Source organism: Xenopus laevis, chromosome 5S (assembly GCF_017654675.1).
Source record: "Xenopus laevis strain J_2021 chromosome 5S, Xenopus_laevis_v10.1, whole genome shotgun sequence".
Lineage (NCBI taxonomy): Eukaryota > Metazoa > Chordata > Amphibia > Anura > Pipidae > Xenopus > Xenopus laevis.
The window spans coordinates 119,239,270-119,257,364 of NC_054380.1; positions in this window are offsets into that span (position 1 = coordinate 119,239,270).

Here is an 18,095-nt window from a genome sequence, read left to right on the forward strand (position 1 = left end):
TCAAATTCTTTTTATTAGATTTTACAATAAAACAAGTTGACTGTTTGACAGCATGTAAATACATATACAGTACAGGTATGGGACCTGTTATCCAGAATGCTTGGGACCTGGGGTTTTCCGGATAATGGATCTTTCCGTAATTTGGGTCTTCATGCCTTAAGTCTACTAAAAAATCATGTAAACATTAAATAAACCCAATAGGCTGGTTTTGCTTCCAATAAGGATTAATTATATCTTAGTTGGGATCAAGTACAAGCTACTGTTTTATTATTACACAGAAAAAGGAATCACTTTTAAAAATTTGGATTATATGGATAAAATGGAGTCTATGGGAGACAGCCATTCTGTAATTCTGAGCTTTCTGGATATCGGGTTTCCGGATAAGGGATCCTATACCTGTACCATGTTAATAACATTAAAATTCTTCATGTACAATAAACAAGTCATGTTAAATATTTTGACCTGCTTCTGATCTTTCTTTACATTGCTCAACAATCATTTTTAGATAACAGTTGGGGGCAGATTTATATAGGGTTGAATATCGATGGTTATTTAACCCTCGATATTCGACTGCCGAATGTAAATCCTTTGACTTCGAATATCAAAGTCGAAGGATTTACCGAAATTAGTTTGATCGAATGAAAAATAGTTTGATCGAATGATTAAATCCTTCGACTCAAACGATTCGAAGGATTTTAATCAATTGATCGAACGAGTTTTCTACGACCAAAAAAAACCTTAGAAAGCCTATGGGGACCTTCTTCATAGGCTAACATTGCACCTCGGTAGGTTTTAGGTGGCGAAGTAGGGGGTCGAAGTTTTTTTTAAAGAGACAGTACTTCGACTATCGAATGGTCGAATATTCGAACAATTTTTAGTTCGTTCGATTCAAAGTCGACGGTCGAAGTAGCCAATTCGATGGTCGAAGTAGCCAAAAAAAAATATTTTTTTCGCCCTGATTATTCGAATTTATCAGGTTATCTAACAAAAACCAGCAACAGCCTAAAGCTATCAAGAATCCTGAAGGTAAACAACATGTTTTTAAAGGGACCATCTGCCATTGACTTCAACATGATTTCAACAGGTTTTAGTAGTATTTTCGGATTAAATTTTTGCTAAAAAGCATATTAAATTTCGAAACATTCCAGTTTTTCGCCTTTAAAAACTCGACCAGAACACGTTGAGGTTAAATAATAGGCCCCTATATGAATTGAATAGGTCACATATTTTTTCAGTATAAAATGCAGGAGGAAATCTTAAAATAATCCAGCAGTGATAGTTAATATTTGTTAATAATGGAATATTTTTCTTTGGTGACAGTTTGATTAAACGAGAGACGTTGAACTGGAACTGTATTCTGTTGCTCAGTCTGAGTAAGGGACACAGAAACAAGGCACACAAATAATTTGATAAGAGAGCTGGGCAAATTGTTAAATTTCAGTCACGCACCCACCCACACATACAGCCACTTGCAGTCTCCATGAAACAGTGCCCAGATACTCAAACAGACTGACGGTATTGCCGGAAACAAGGAATTATATATATATATATATATATAGATAATTGTTGATAGTGTTGATAAAGCCAAAAAAGTGATGCAAGTTTCACTAGATACACACTAGTACTCTTAAAGGAGTGGTTCACTTTTAAATGGACTTTTAGTATGTTATAAAATGGCTAATTCTAAGCAACTTTTCAATTAGTCTTCATTGTTTTGTTTTTTTATAATTTTTAATTATTTGCTTTCTTCTACTTACTTTTTCCATTTTTCAAATGGGGGTCACTGACCCCACCTAAAAACAAATGCTCTGTAAGGGCAGAGACACACGTGGAGATTCTGGAAGATTAGTCGCCTCTTCTTCAGGCGCCTTATCTACCCGAACTGCCTTCCCGAGGGCTAGAATCTAAATCGACAGCAGGTTGGCACTCAGCAGCGGGATGGCATCCGGAGTGCTTTGTTTTCCGAACTCGCCCGAAGTTTCCTCTTAAGGCAACTTCGGACGAGTTCGGAAAACGAAGCACTCCGGATGCCATCGGAAAACGAAGCACTCCGGATGCCATCCCGCTGCTGATTTAGATTCCAGCTAACAGGAAGGCATTGCGGGGAGATTAGTCGTCCGAATAAGAGGCAATTTGTCACCAGCGACTAAATCTCCCCGAATCTCCGCATGTGTCTCTGCCCTAAGTATACAAATGTATTGCTATTGCTACTTTTTATTATTCAGTTTTCTATTCAAGCCCTCTCCTATTCATAGTCCAGCTTCCGATTCAAGCGAATGCCTGGTCGTTAGAACCCTAGCAACCTGATTGTTGAAATCGCAAACTGGAGAGCTGCTGAATAAAAAGCTAAATAACGCAAAAATCTCAAATAATAAAAAATGAAAACCAATTGCAAATTGTCTCGGAAAATATCACTCTCTACATCATACTAAAATGTAACAACCCCTTAATAGTAGTAGTAGGAAGGGCCACATATGAACTTGCAATAAATCCAAATACCCAGAAACGTTTCACACTTTGCTAGTGTTAGTGCAAGCAATCAATGGCCAGTGATGTTAGAGCCACAAATCCAATGCTATAAGCAAATATTAGATTTTTTTATGACATTGAGGATATTTTTAATAATATGCAGCTCATCTGATCACTTCTATATATTAACTTATCTTAACAGCTAGCAGTTAAAGGCAAGTTCATTTAGACATTATATGACTTATGAGTATTTGCCAAGCATTAGCAGATGTAAGGTTTAAACGTCCATAATAGTCTGAAATCCCGAACATACTGTACACACAGGAACTGCTCAATCAGTGCGACAATCACATTCTGCCACTGTTTGCTCACTCACAATAGAGAGCTGGTCAATGTTTTATGGGGATATTAATCACTGTCTGGCCAGACAAAGAACCATGTTTATTTAAGAGGCAAATGCAGTGGAGTTAGCAATGAATATACATTATATAGGGAATTTCCATTTAAATTTGGCTGGAAAAGCAGTGGTTTAAATAAACTGGGAATAATGGTGGTAGTGAATGGAAACACATTTTTGTTCATTTGTTTCCAGTAGTAATTAAGCTAATGCCTATAATGACTTCTCTTGTATAATTAAAATCTCTAAATCCACAATCACTTAAGTAACGCAGCCAAACAAGATGGTGTATTCCCTCGATGCTTTGCTGGAGCTCGGCTTGCTGGAATTATTGAGTTGTATTTCACCACTTTAGTCAAATAGGGATGCACAGAAAGGAAACTACTGATCGTTAATATAACTAATATTAAACGAGAGTGGGAGAGGACTACAGTTTCATTAGGAATCATTCTGAAAGAGTGTTGGCTCCCTGGAAATTCTTCCAGCAAATGCAGTTGCTAATTAACTTAAACACAGCATTTGCAGCTTCTTTAAGTCACTTTTTAAGTCACTGGACATTATAAATTAGTATACATTGTGGGATAACAACGTTGCTTCTCTGGTACTAGGGGGCAGATTTACTAAAGGGTGAAGTGGCAAACGCTGGTGACAATTCGTCAGCGTTACCGCCCACAGGGACATCGGTAATTTACTAACGGGCGCAGGAGCCAATTCCCTAGTGAAAGAGATAGGAGCCAGCGGTCATTCGCACTCTATTGCCAGGCGACAATTCACTAAAATGCGGATTTAACGGAACGTTACCTTCACCGTCTCAGACCGGGTGAAGTGCACTGGAATGCATAGATCTTCCTCAATCTTCTGTTACTTACATTATATTCTGTGAGTGGAAGAAGCATCAAAGTTAGAAAAATTGGCGTCTTTTCCTTTTTTCAGAGTGATAGCCTGCAAATGTGCAAAAAAAAATTTTTTTGAGTAACCGTTTTCCCCCATACAATTTCTAATATATGGAACGTTAACATGTGCAGGGCATTATACCAACTCTGTTGTCTTTATTAAGGTTCCCTGGACATGTGAAATTAAGAGTGGAAATGTAATGTATTTGCTGCAACATATTACATAAAGACGTCCATTCAAATTTAAATTTCCCGCCGTAAGCAAAATAACCTGAGCCTAAGACCTCCAGCGAATTTGAGCTAGGCAGAAATGAACGCTAGCGCATCTTCACTTTGGATTGCTCGCATTGCCGAAGTAACGCTAGCGAAAAGTCGACCAGCATCTGGCGCCCATGATAAAACTCGCATTTTAGGGAATTAGCCGTGTCTGAGCAAATTTTCGCCTGCCAAAGTGTAGCGATGGGCGCAAAGCAGTTGCTGGCGTCTTTTCGCCGGTTAGTGAATCTGCCCCCATGTTTGTTAAGAACAAAGATACAGCATATTGCAAAAAACACAGCCTGCAGGATATAACAAGGAAAGAAAATAATTAAGTAGACAACAAGAAAATCAGCTTTAGAACTAGGGACAGAAATAGGTTTAAGGTGGCCATACACTATAAGATCCGCTCGTTTGGCGAGGTTGCCGAATGGTTGGACCTTTTCCCCCGATATATCCACCAAAGGCGGGTGATATCAGGCTAATCCCTAGGGCCAATCGATCAGATTACAATGATGGGAATAAGCGACGAAGGGTTTTATAATGAAGGGACAAGGACCACATCAACTAGCTGATGTGGTCCTCAATCGGATGGGAAAATCAAACCTGCCTGAGTTTTAGCTGATGTTTTACCAGATTTCAGTCAATGAGGCCCATCAGAGGGTCCCATACACAGACAGATAAGCTGCCAAATCGGTATAAGGGACCCGAATCGGCATCTTAAATCTGCCCATGTATGGCCACCTTTAGGCAAAAGAGGAACGTACCTATGCAACGGTGGGGGTGCTTGGCACCTATCTTCTTTGTCTCTCTATCCATAGTTTGGACACTCGGTGAGCGAAATTGAGGTCCTGGAGGATTTTCACCTTGGCATTGTCATCATTCCCCCTCTGCTTAGTACTCCCGGCCTCACCCTGACCTTCACTGTGAAAGCAAGTGTGCCTGCATGGAGTAGGGGGCATGTGATTGAGAACTACTTGCCTTGGGTGCCTCCTTGACTCACTCCTGCACTGTTTAGAACTTCCCTGTTTTCTCATTGCTATAGGTTGCCCTTCCTGCCATAAGTCTTTGATCACCTTAACCAGTTTACTATTATCTGAGGGTCTTTTAGTGGTGGCAATAGACTAATAGGTAGTTGGTGGTCATGTGTTATGCCATGTATTGTGCACCAAAATAAATAGTAATTTTGTAATGATAGTGTCCTTGAAAATTTTCCTACTTAAGCATCTTCCTGGGACCCCAATTCAGCAGCAGAAGCCGGGCCTTTAAATGACACACACACAAGGAAATGCACAAAATCTCCTTCACTTTCCTCACCATGATTACTCTTTGAATCTTTAGCATGCAGACTCTGAAACATAAATTACACGCACTATTTTTGGCTTAATGATCTTGTGACTTGCTTTAATCTACAGGCACACAAGCATATTTTAAATAACAGAGCGATAGAAAGAGGGGAAAGGAGGTTTAAATGATGGCTCTGGACTGGAATACCTAACTTTTAATTGAAAAATAATCATATCCACTTAATCACTTCAAATGAGGGTTGTAATTCCCTCTCGGAACATAATAGAGGGATACAGGGAGAGCGGAATCAGCAATAATGAGAAGCCAGCACTGCATCAATTGCTAATAGCAGAACCACTGCTTTAGCCTATTGTCTTTCAGGTTAATTCCAAGGAGGCCTATTAGTGGGGGAAATTGGTTTTCACATTAAGATCTTGTGCTGGTGAATGAGTGACGGATGAGAGTCGCTCTCCCCATGATACTATCACTTTGTCAATTTGTTTCCATTTGTTTTATTGGGTAATTTCTCCTGCCAGAAGCTTCCACTCAGTTTAATCCTAAATGCAATCCTATGTTGAATTTAATAAGCTCAATAATATCACCTGAGGATTTGCTACATTGTGGGTCACACCCTAAGTGTTTCCATGACAATAAATGTTACACACACAGTAAGTTTGTCAAGACTTGCATCTACTTAGACTTTGCTAAAACATTTGATAAAGTGCCACACAGAAGGTTACTGGTTAAATTAAGGAATGTTGGCCTGGAACATAGTATTTGTACCTGGATAGAGAACTGGCTAAAAGATAGACTACAAAGAGTGGTGGTAAATGGAACATTTTCTAATTGGACCAGTGTTGTTAGTGGAGTACCGCAGGGCTCTGTACTAGGTCCCTTGCTTTTCAACTTGTTTATTAATGACCTGGAGGTGGGCATTGAAAGTACTGTTTCTATTTTTGCAGATGATACTAAATTGTGCAGAACTATAGGTTCCATGCAGGATGCTGCCACTTTGCAGAGGGATTTGTCTAAATTGGAAAACTGGGCAGCAAACTGGAAAATGAGGTTCAATGTTGATAAATACAAGGTTATGCACTTTGGCAAAAATAATATAAATGAAAGTTATACACAGTATGTTGGGTGTTTCCTTAACTGTGAGTGTTTTAGGGAAAACAAGTTGTCTAATTCTGGGCAGTGTCATTCTGTGGCTACTAAAGCAAATAAAGTTCTGTCTTGCATAAAAAAGGGCATTAACTCAAGGGATGAAAACATAATTATGCCTTTTTATAGGTCCCTGGTAAGGCCTCATCTGGAGTATGCAGTGCAGTTTTGGACTCCAGTCCTTAAGAGGGATATAAATGAGCTGAAGAGAGTGCAGAGACTTAGGGCAACTAAACTGGTTAGGATGGGATGGAAGAATTACATTATGAGGGTAGACTGTCAAGGTTGAGGTTGTTTTCTCTGGAAAAAAGGCGCTTGCGAGGGGACATGATTACACTTTACAAGTACATTAGAGGACATTATAGACAAATAGCAGGGGACCTTTTTACCCATAAAGTGGATCACCGTACCAGAGGCCACCCCTTTAGACTAAAAGGAAAAGAACTTTCATTTGAAGCGACGTAGGGGGTTCTTCACAGTCAGGACAGTGAGGTTGTGGAATGCACTGCCGGGTGATGTTGTGATGCTGATTCAGTTAATGCCTTTAAGAATCGCTTGGATGATTTCTTGGACAGACATTATATCAAAGGCTATTGTGATACTAAACTCTATAGTCAGTGTATGAGTAAATAAAGTGTATGTGAGTGCATGGAGGGGTCAGTGTGAGTTTGTATGGATGCTGGGTTTCATTTGGAGGGGTTGAACTTGATTGACTTTGGTCTTTTTTTAACCCAATCTATTTATGTAACTATGTATATTACTCAAAACAATGTGATTTCTGGTTGTTTTATGGGATAAACACGGATCAGCTAAAGGGAAACAATCTGACCATTCTTTAAGTATTTGTATTTCTGTATCATTTTTGTTTATTTAGAATTTCCATTTTCATAAAATGTCATGTTTTTATCTTAGAATATTAAATATTTTGAACTGGGAATACACGGTAAGATACAGTCATTTGGTGAGTTTGCCAAAGGAGTAACCTAAATACAAAAAAATGCCAATACCTTAGTATGCTGCAATAGGGGTGATCCCAATTTATTCCATGGTGCTACCAGACACTGCAGTTACAATCAAACGTTTCGGGAACACCTGTCCCTTCCTCAGTGAATAAAGGGACAGGTGTTCCCGAAACGTTTGATTGTAACTGCAGTGTCTGGTAGCACCATGGAATAAATTGGGATCACCCCTATTGCAGCATACTAAGGTATTGGCGTTTTTTTGTATTTGGATTAATTGCTGGCGTTTGGCTAGGCCAGTGCTAAAGCCTTTTACCCCTTAAACTGAGCTTTTGTCCAAAGGAGTAACCTGACTTTTACCAAGATTCATGATTATTCAGATCATAATGTAGGCTTTATGATTTGTTTTTTAACTGCCAGATTAATACCTAGCTATATTTTAAACCCAACCATCCTGGGACCCATAGGTTTACCCACATTTGTGTAGTTTCAGGCTGACATAGTTTGCTCCATGTGCAAGTCCAGGTCATGGGCAAGACTTTCATCAGGGCGCTCCCCAATGTCCATACCCTGCCCATCCAGCTATGATATAATTATATTAGCATAGGCCCATAAGATCTGTTTTGTATAAGGTTGCTACCTTTCCCATCCTGAAAGCCAGACAGGGGGCAAGTAGTGATGTAATGGGGGGAATGGTGACATCATTGGGTGGGTCAGTAACGTCACTGGCTGGGCTATGACATGGTGATTGGCTGATCACGTTGTCAGTCTAAGAGTACTGCCTGGTTTGCCTAATTTGGAAACTGGGCAGTCCGGGTCAAAACCAGACAGGTGGCAACTATGATGGGCGAATTTGTCCCATTTCGCTTTGCTGAAAAATTCGCAAATTTCCCGCGTAATTTGCAAAATGGCAAAAAAATCTGCGAAACATGAATTTTGACACTAGTGTCAATTTTGATGCCCACATCAGTTCTGACGCTCTCTGCAATTTATTACGCTGACGTTAAAGTCAACGGGTGTCCAAATAATGTTGACGCACAATGGTTTTGACACAAGCGACTTTTCCGGTGCACATCCAAACATTTTTGCTTCTGCACATCCAAACATTTTTGCTTCCCAGACTAATTTTTGTGTCAGTTTGGCGAATGTATCCACTGGCGGTGAAACATGGAAATTCCACGTAGATTCACACCTTTATTCACAAATGTATTCACCCATCACTAGTGGCAACCCTAATTTTAAACAATCTTTAATTAAAAGAATATCTTTCTAGTGTTTTAATGTATGTTGGCAGCATTGCTACATGCAAACACGTTCATCTGAATACTCTGCTAATCACTCAAGCAGCTCTCAAATTTAATTTTTATTGGATTTTAAAAGTATACTCTGGCAGCTCTGCTGTATGGATAAACTGAAAACTTACCCTGTATGAGTAGCCCAATCGGGAAGTTGTTTTGTATTATGCTGTTTACTGATTGGTTGGCATGGGACCTGGTGCAAACTTTGTGCCTTATACTGTATGTAGGTAATTTTATTACAAAAACGTGACTTTTATATATTATATAATTATATAATTATTATAATTATATATTATATAATTATATATAACTATATAATTATAGGGTATAAACATCACATATATGTGTGTGTGTATAATAACTAATAATTAAATACAATGAAAAGATTTTAGATAATGAAAAATATAGTGAAAAAGCTCCATTACTGTAATGCTTGCACATATTGTACACTGTATCACCCTGTACAGGTATGGGACCCGTTATCCGGAAACGGAATAGTCGTCTCCCATAGACTCCATTATAATCAAATAATCCAAATTTTTAAAACAGTACCTGAACCCAACTAAGATATAATTAATCCTTATTAGAAGCAAAACCAGCCTATTGGGTTTATTTAATGTTTGCATGATTTTCTAGTAGACTTAAGGTATGAAGATCCAAATTATGGAAAGATCCATTATCCGGAAAACCCCAGGTCCTGAGCATTCTGGATAACAGGTCCTATAACTGTAGTCTAAGGGTTTGATGAAAATTGGAATAATTTGTAGCATCCTGATAAATTAGTGAAAAAGAAAAGTTTTTGTACAGCAGAAATAAATCATTTTCCAAATCTTTTTTTTAATGTGCACATTTCAACATTTACTATTATTTTTCCCATAAAAAATGTATTAAAATATATTCTGTGCAGAGTGGGACCTTTACATTATAAGAATATTTATTCTGACATGGAAAAATAATTTTTTACTCACATTCATGCTTGGAAATAGTTGTTAATTATAGTGTTGTGTGTGACCCAGGCTGCCATTATGAGTTCGGTTATACCATTCTGCGCAGCAGCAGATGGCGCTCCTGTGTCACATATTCTTTCCTTGGAGATTGTAATGGAGCACAGGACATAGACAGATGTCTGTAAAATATACAAATACATTTTTTAAACATTAATTATAATAATAATTTTCTATATAATCACAAGTAAACCAGGAGAGTTGAGTGACCTAATGGAAAAGACTTCATGATATAAGGCCAACCATTGTATCCCTCCCAAGTGCTCCAAATTGTTATGTCAGGAAACCTTCATGTGCCTTAATGAAAAGTTTATCACGAGAGTTTTAGATCAGCATTTCTTAAAATATTTTAAAAACTAAAAATTAATTTGCCATAGCCAAAATATTTATATAACAATAGCAGGAAGGAAATCAGATGGCACTGTGCTTGGTTTTATTGGTCTATTGCAGGGATCCCCAACCTTTTGAACCCGTGAGCAACATTCAGAAGTAAAAGGAGTTGGGGAGCAACACTAGCATGAAAAATGTTCTTTGGGTGCCAAATAAGTGCTGTGATTGGCCATTTGGTAGCACCTATGTGGATTGTCAACCTACATTGAGGCTCTGTTTGGCAGTGCACCTGGTTTTTATACAACCAAAACTTGCCTCCAAACCTGGAATTCAAAAAATAAGCACCTGCTTTGAGGCCACTGGGAGCAACATCCAATGGGTTGGAGAGCAACATGTTGCTTACGAGCTACTGATTGGGGATCACTGGTCTATTGAGATCTCCACACAATGTTTTGGGGGGATCTATGCCCTTTCTCAAGTGCTCTCCTGGGAGAAAGCGGGTAGATCCCCCGAAACGTTGTGTGGAGATCTCAATAAACAAAGAAAATCTGTGAGTGCCATCTGATTTCCTTTTGTGCAGGTCCCAGATAGAGCACCATGCTATTTGTTACACTGAACCTGGATTTGTGTTAAACTGAAATACAGTATTTGAATGCATGTTGGAGAAATAAAGCTGTATAAGCCTAAAGTGTATGTAGGGTTTCCTTTTGGCTGGTATTTTACAGGCCCTGGCAGTTAAAAAAGATAAAAATATAGGAAGGCTAGAATTATTCTTCCAGAAAATTTGGGTTGCCTAAATATACAGTATATGTGCAAGTGACGGTCTCAATATTGTATTGTAAGTCCCAGCATCCAATAGCAGCCTTGTTTTTTGGGGGACTGTTATGATGCAGAGGAACAGCTGACAGATACAAATGTCAAAACACTCACCACACCCTGAAATGATAACCAGGATCCATTCATGGTCATCTTCTCAACACCTGTCATGCCCTGGCCCACTACCATTCCACTTCTGCCCAGCCTCACAGCTTCAGTGCTTTAGACCATGTTGGAGGGCTCCAAGTGATGAATATCTGCATTTTAGGTGCAAGTTACTGACAGTGGGAGACAAATCTGTTACTGCTGTTGACTAGGTGAGAGGGCCTTAAATAGGAAACTGGAGAGTTGATGTCTGTACACCAATAAGCCATACATTTTATAAAGAATTTTCCGCAAGTCTATTTGAGATGTGTAAAAAGCATATCCATTGGTGCTCATTCACTGAATGCTCATTCTTTGATCACACATGAGGCATTTCTTTGCCATCAGATATGTGCCAATGGGGAAACATTATGGGGCAGATATATCAAGGGTCGATATATATAAACTCCCATAAACTTACATAAATTCCCGTGAACTCGAAAATCGAATAAAAAATGACCATCAAAAAATTAAAATGTTTTAAACTCGGATGAATGGGAATCGACCCGCAAACTCAAATCAAAATCAAATCTAATTCAATTCGAGTTTTTTCTCCAAAAGAAACTCAATTTTCAGGAAGGCTGCAGACAACTCCAAATTGATCCCAGGATGAGCAATCTGAATTTATCAAAAAATTAAAATTTTTCAAACTCAGGTGAATGGGATCGACACGCAAACTTGAATCAAATTAGAATCTAATTTGAATCTAAAGGCTGCAAACAACTCCAAATTGATCCCAGGACATCCCCCCATAGACTAAAGCTCCCCATAGACGCGACGATTCTTCTTGCCGAACGACCGATTTTGGTGAAGTCCGACCAATCCTTCTAAATTATCGTGCGGTTAGTGGTATTCGAACGATCGTACATCTTACGATTTTTCGGCCGACATCTGTCGGGCAGGTCAAAAAATCTTTGTCGGTCCCAGTGCAATCTATCTATGTTTGCAGGGCCAAGCAGGCAGCTCCCCTTTGTTTTCCTTGCAAATTGGTCTTTTTAGTTGATGGTCAATTCGTACAATCGTATGATCGCTCTGAGAAGATCGTGGTCTCACGATCAGGATCTGATCTTTTAAAAATCTCAACATCTATGGCCAGCTTAAAGTAGCAATTTGGTAGGTTTAAGGTGGCAAATGGTCGAATTTGAATTCTTAAAGGGACAGTACATGATAAATTTAGAAAATTCTAATTCAATTTTTTTTAACTATTTCCTAGTCTAATTTCACTAAAATAAACTCAAAAATTCTAATTTCAAAATATGAATTAATTTTTACTTTGAGTCCAACAAGATCCCGGGTAAAGCTGGCCATAGATGTTGAGATTTTTAAAAGATCCGATCCTCATCGTGAGACCACGATTTTCTCGGAACGATCGTACAAATTGACCATCAACTAAAAAGACCAATTTGCCAGGAAAACAAAGGGGAGCTGCCTGCTTGGCCCTGCAAACATAGATAAATTGCACTGGGACCAACAAAGATTTTTTTAACCTGGCAGATCAATTTCCTGACAGATGTCGGCCGAAAAATCGTAAGATGTATGATCGTTCGAATCCCACTAACCGCACGATAATTTCAAAGGATTGGTCGGACTTCCCTAAAATCGGTCGTTCGGCAAGAAGAATCGTTGTGTCTATGGGGAGCTTAAGAACCAATGGTTATATCACTGACAGAATGCTTATGGCAATAGACTGAAGAAGTGCATAAAAATTAAACTGAATAGGAAATGTACAATAACACACTGTTGTATGCCCTATGGGTAACATTAGGGGGCACATTTACTTAACTCGAGTGAAGGAATAGAATAAAAAATACTTTGAATTTCGAAGTATTTTTTTGGCTACTTCGACCATCGAATTGGCTACTTCGACCTTCGACCACGACTTAGACTTCGAACTAAAAATTGTTCGACTATTCGACCATTTGATAGTCGAAGTACTGTCTCTTTAAAAAAAACTTGAACACCTACTTCGCCACCTAAAACCTACCGAGCACCAATGTTAGCCTATTGGGAAGGTCCCCATAGGTATTCGAAGTCGAAGGATTTTACTACGACGGTCGAATTAATTAACCCTCGATATTCGACCAATAGTAAATGTGCCCCTAAGGGTCATAAGTTAGTAAGTAGCCCTCACGTCCATCATTTTTTGCACTCAAATACACCTGATTTGACAATTGCTTCAAAAAATAAAAAAACATTCCATGCATGCTAATAGTTTGTACTAAAGTAATTACTTTACTATACGGTGGTCATTAGACTCTTTGCTAATATTAGAGAGGAATGTTACAAAACAAGAATTGCTCCTCCAGCAAGACAAGGCCCTGTTATACGATTATCTTATCTGAAGGTGTTGTCAGGTTACCGCACTCACTCTATCAAAATCTAATAGAAATCTTGGTCTTATCTAATCCCAATACCAATTGTTCCTTATTGAAGGCTAAGTTTCTTTATCCTCCTATGGAAGATAGCAAGATCCCAGGCAGCCAGTCTATTAACCTCGAGCAACCTTTGCAGCACAAAATCGCACCATGATCTCGTAGTGTTCACCCTGACCTCGCACACTGAGCATCATGGGATTATAAACTAGACTGACTAATATAAAAACAAGCTAGTGCATTATAGTAAGATAATGTAACAAACAGAAGCCACAAATAAAGGGAACTATATTGTTATTTTGTGTAAATGCATCAGCAAGGCTGGCTTTAGGATAGAGCATTATCCTCTTGATCATTTCAGATCCTCTTTTCCAGTGGCATAAATATATAGGAATCAGACTCTGTGATGGTTGGAGGGGCCCAGGAGGTATAGGAGACTCAAAGGGGCACTGACTAATAAGCAGTATCTAAACATGTCTTTTAAAGGGGACCCAGGCAACATTTCAAGGTTCTATGGCCATTTATCAAGCCTCAGCTTGAAGGCTTGATAAAGGGCCATAGAAGCCCAAAACGTTGCCTTGACACTTTAAGTAAAGATTCACTTTTTTGAAATTACCAGGGTGCTGCTGCTTTTATTGATCTGCATCTATTTGCCCTGGCAGAGGGTAGAGCGTGCACCTGGGGCTACAAAGAGACGTTTTCCACTCTTGAAGTGCACATGAATTGAATTTATTAAAGGGGACCCGTCACAAAAAAAAAAAAATGATTCCAAATCCTATTTTATTACGTTAGTCAAGCAAAATGAACTTTACCTACACTGTATAAATTATTTGAATCTTGTTTCCATCAGTCTGGGAATTCATAATTATAGCAAGCAGACAGGAGCCATTTTGTGGACACTGTTATTAAGACAAGTCTTGTATCATCTCAGAATCTTGTTTGTGCACCAGAATGGGGGAGCTGATGTCCATCCCCATGCACTGGCTACACAATTAAATACTTAAGAGAACTGGGTAAATGGTTAAGAGAACTGGGGGAATGTGGGTAGAGCAGTGACATCTAGGAAGTGCTGAATGGAAAGTGAAAGTAATTGCATGCCCCACCTCTATGCCTAAAGGTGGCCATACACGGGCAGATAAAGCTGCCAATATCGGTAGTTTGGACCTATTTGACAGCTTATCTGCCCGAACGTTCAAATTACCCCCGATATAGGTTTGATTTTTAACCGACCCGTCGGAGCCCCTTGGCGCATCGTAATTCGATTGTTCGGCCATACGGCCGAACGTTCGAATTACCCCCGATATAGCCATGCCGTTAGTGGCATATCGGGGAAAGATTGATAGATCTTTGAGTCTATGGCCACCTTTAGGCATAGAGGAGGGGCAGGCAATATTTGATTGACAGCTGAAATCTTTAAATGAGTTTACAACAGTTATGAACACTTTAATAAAAAAAGAATTTGGATCTCATATTTAATTTGAAAAGAACTTTTATTATACAGCTTTTTGTGTCTGGGTGACAGGTCCACTTTAATGTTCTATTCCCAAAGTTTAGTGTATGGGGGCTAAAATTATTTGCGGTGGGGCCCAATAACATCTGGTCACAGCACACCCTTCCCCGAAGAACAAGGGCTTTTCAGTTGCCAACCTTTTCTGTTCTAGATTGCACATCTCCATTGTAGATTTATTTGTCTAATCCATTTCTTCTGACCTGGGGTCAGACAAGTAACATATAAATACAAGAGACATTTAATCATGCCTGATTAAATAAGTCTTGAGATAACGCAGGTAGTAAGGCACTCTTTAACTTGCACATCAGCTGCTACTTCATTTTCATTTCTTTCCTCTTTGGTTTCAAATTATTTGCCTTTGTTTTTCTGCCTCTTTACAGTTCTGGCTTTTGGGGCCACTGACCCCAGCAACTGACAACTGTTTCCATTTAAGACTAAAATCTTACTGGTATTTTTTATTTGTATCTATTGTACTTGTTAATGCTTGTTTTTCTATAAAAGCTCTTTCCCATTTATCTTTCATTCTGACCTCCCAGTGTGACCCTAGCAGCCACACAACCATCGAAATTCCAAACTGGAAAGCTGCAGAACACAAACTTAAATAATTGAAATGTTATTGGTTTGTAAACCGCATACTGTATAATGCATGTGCCCAATGAAACTCTGAACTTGCATAAAGTGTGTCTGATGTCATATCTGCATATATACAAGTACACAGGGTGCATTGCATGTGTGCCATTTCTCTTAAGCCGAATGATATCTGAGGGAGCCCTTGTTCATATTTGTTCCTTATTGTGCTTAAAGTTCTAATACAATTCTAAGAACCTATGCTTCTGTACATCGTCAGTTGCAGCCATTATGCTATAGAACCTCACCTGAGCACACTCGAATGAATGCTTTATTCTGTTTTGTTATTGCACTTAAACTCAAGTCATGTTCAATGATCTTACATGCTAAGCAGACAAGGAGAGGTCTAAAATATCAGGAATTCGGGGACAAGGATGAATTTATGGTCCCCCCATAGCCAGATGCAAACATCCTTCAATCCAGCATACTTCGAATATAAAGGTTAATTCTTCAAGTGATGAGTCTTTCTTTGCTTTTACACAAAGGATTTGCTTATTTCACCTTCCATTGAGACCTCCACCTTCACCTGAGTAGGGCAAAAGCAACACCTACTTTTCAGTAGCATCACAAAAGGAAGCTTTATGTTCTGCCTATGCGGGGCAATCCTTTGTGCCTTCTTGCTTTATCCCCTCTCTTTATTGCATTCTCTTTCTCCCTTGAATTATTTTACTCCGATTATGTGACAAAGAATTGTTGTTATGAAAAGATTCCAAGCAAAATAACCTTGGTTAGGAACAACAGCTCAGCCTTCTGTCGTATTTTCTATTGTTGACCTCCGAGATAAAAGAGGAAGACACTGAGTACTGAAAGAGAAAAGGGAGGTAAGATTCATTTATGCTTCTTTCCAACATTTTTCTCGGAATATTTGTTGTGTGCCGAGCAAGAGGCATTATTTTTGAAGGCTGCGTATGTAATTATAACACGTTTCCTATTCGTAGAGACACAGGAATTTGAAATAAAAACTCAGCCGCCTCACAGACTCTCAAATGTGACCTTGATTAAATCAGACTTACGATTACGATTTTCACAAAAAAACAAGGGCACCGCTCAAAAACTCACGCTCCTGTAGCTGCTGTCCTGTAAAAGTCTGGGTGCTCTGTCCACAGCGTCCCCACTGTCTACACAATTTCCATGATCAAAAAAGGTTGGCACTCCGGAAAAAAGCAGGTTTACTGTAGTGTCCTTTGAAAAACAATCGCCTAACCCGTTTCGGGAGTAAATCCCTTAATCTTGGGCTTCCATGATTCCTTTGATTAAGATTTTGCCCAGGTAAGAATAGAACCAAATGAATAATCTGGATCAGAGAAGTCTAACCTGTGTCTCTGGGTATAAGCAGAGGATGGTGTGATATTTAAATATTATTCATACAGGTTTGGGATCTGTTATCCAGAAACAATATCCAGAAAGTTCCATTTACAGGAAGGCCAGTTCACATAAAGTCCATTTTAATCAAATAATTAAATTTTTTTTAGAAATAATTTGTTTTTTTCTCTAAAATAGTATCTTGTACTTATTAGAGCCAAAACAATCATATTGGCTTTATTAAGGGGCAGATTTAGTAAAGGTCAAATTTCAAATTCATGTGATTTTTCTTTTACTGTAATAAATTCGAACGTCTAATATTCGATCGAGTTGGAACGATCTGAAAATTAGATTTGTATTCTATTTGTATTTGTTTCGTATCCGATTTGAGTTTTCCCTCTGAAAAAAACTCAAATGTCAGGAAGGCAATTAACATCTTCAAATGGCTCAACGGACCCCTGCCATTGACTTGTACATGAACTCGGCAGGTTTTAGGTGGCGAATATTCAAATTAGGACTGTTTCTATGTTCAAGGTGTGATAAATCTCACATTCAAATTTACATTCGCAGAGGGGGATTAAAATTTGAATGTGTGAATTTTAAAACACAAAAAAGACAAATTTGAAAATTCTAATTCAACCCTTAATAAATCTGCCCCAAAATATGTAAATGGTTTTTCAGTAGACTTGACGGAGATCTAAATAGCAGAAAAACAAGGTCCCAAACATTTAGGATAATATGTCCCATACCTGCAATTGAAAAAAAACTGTACTTTTTAACCAGTGTTGAGTATTGTGTTTTTGTGTGAGTGCTCCTCCATTGGCATTAATATGTGTGTATATATATATATATATATATATATATATATATATATATATGTATATATATATATATATATATATATATATATATATATATACATACATATATATATTTATATATATATATTCCTGTTTAACTTGTGAAATGAACAGCAAATATCAGCAGCAATTACACTCTTAATCAGGTGGACTATCAAAGTAATTTTGAGCATTCTATTAAGTAATAGTGGTTAGAAATATGAAGAGCTAAAGCCTGGGTTTACATGTAGCTATATAGTGTCATCCACTGTCTCCTATGAAAATATTGGTATATTTTTAATTGGCTTAGTGACCCATTCACCCTTATAGGATTTCAATTCCTTCCAAATTCCTACTTTAGTGGCGCCCATGTTCCTTTTTAGAGGTTTGCCAACAGGTCGAGTTTTCAGTTCAAGTGATACCTATTTTTAG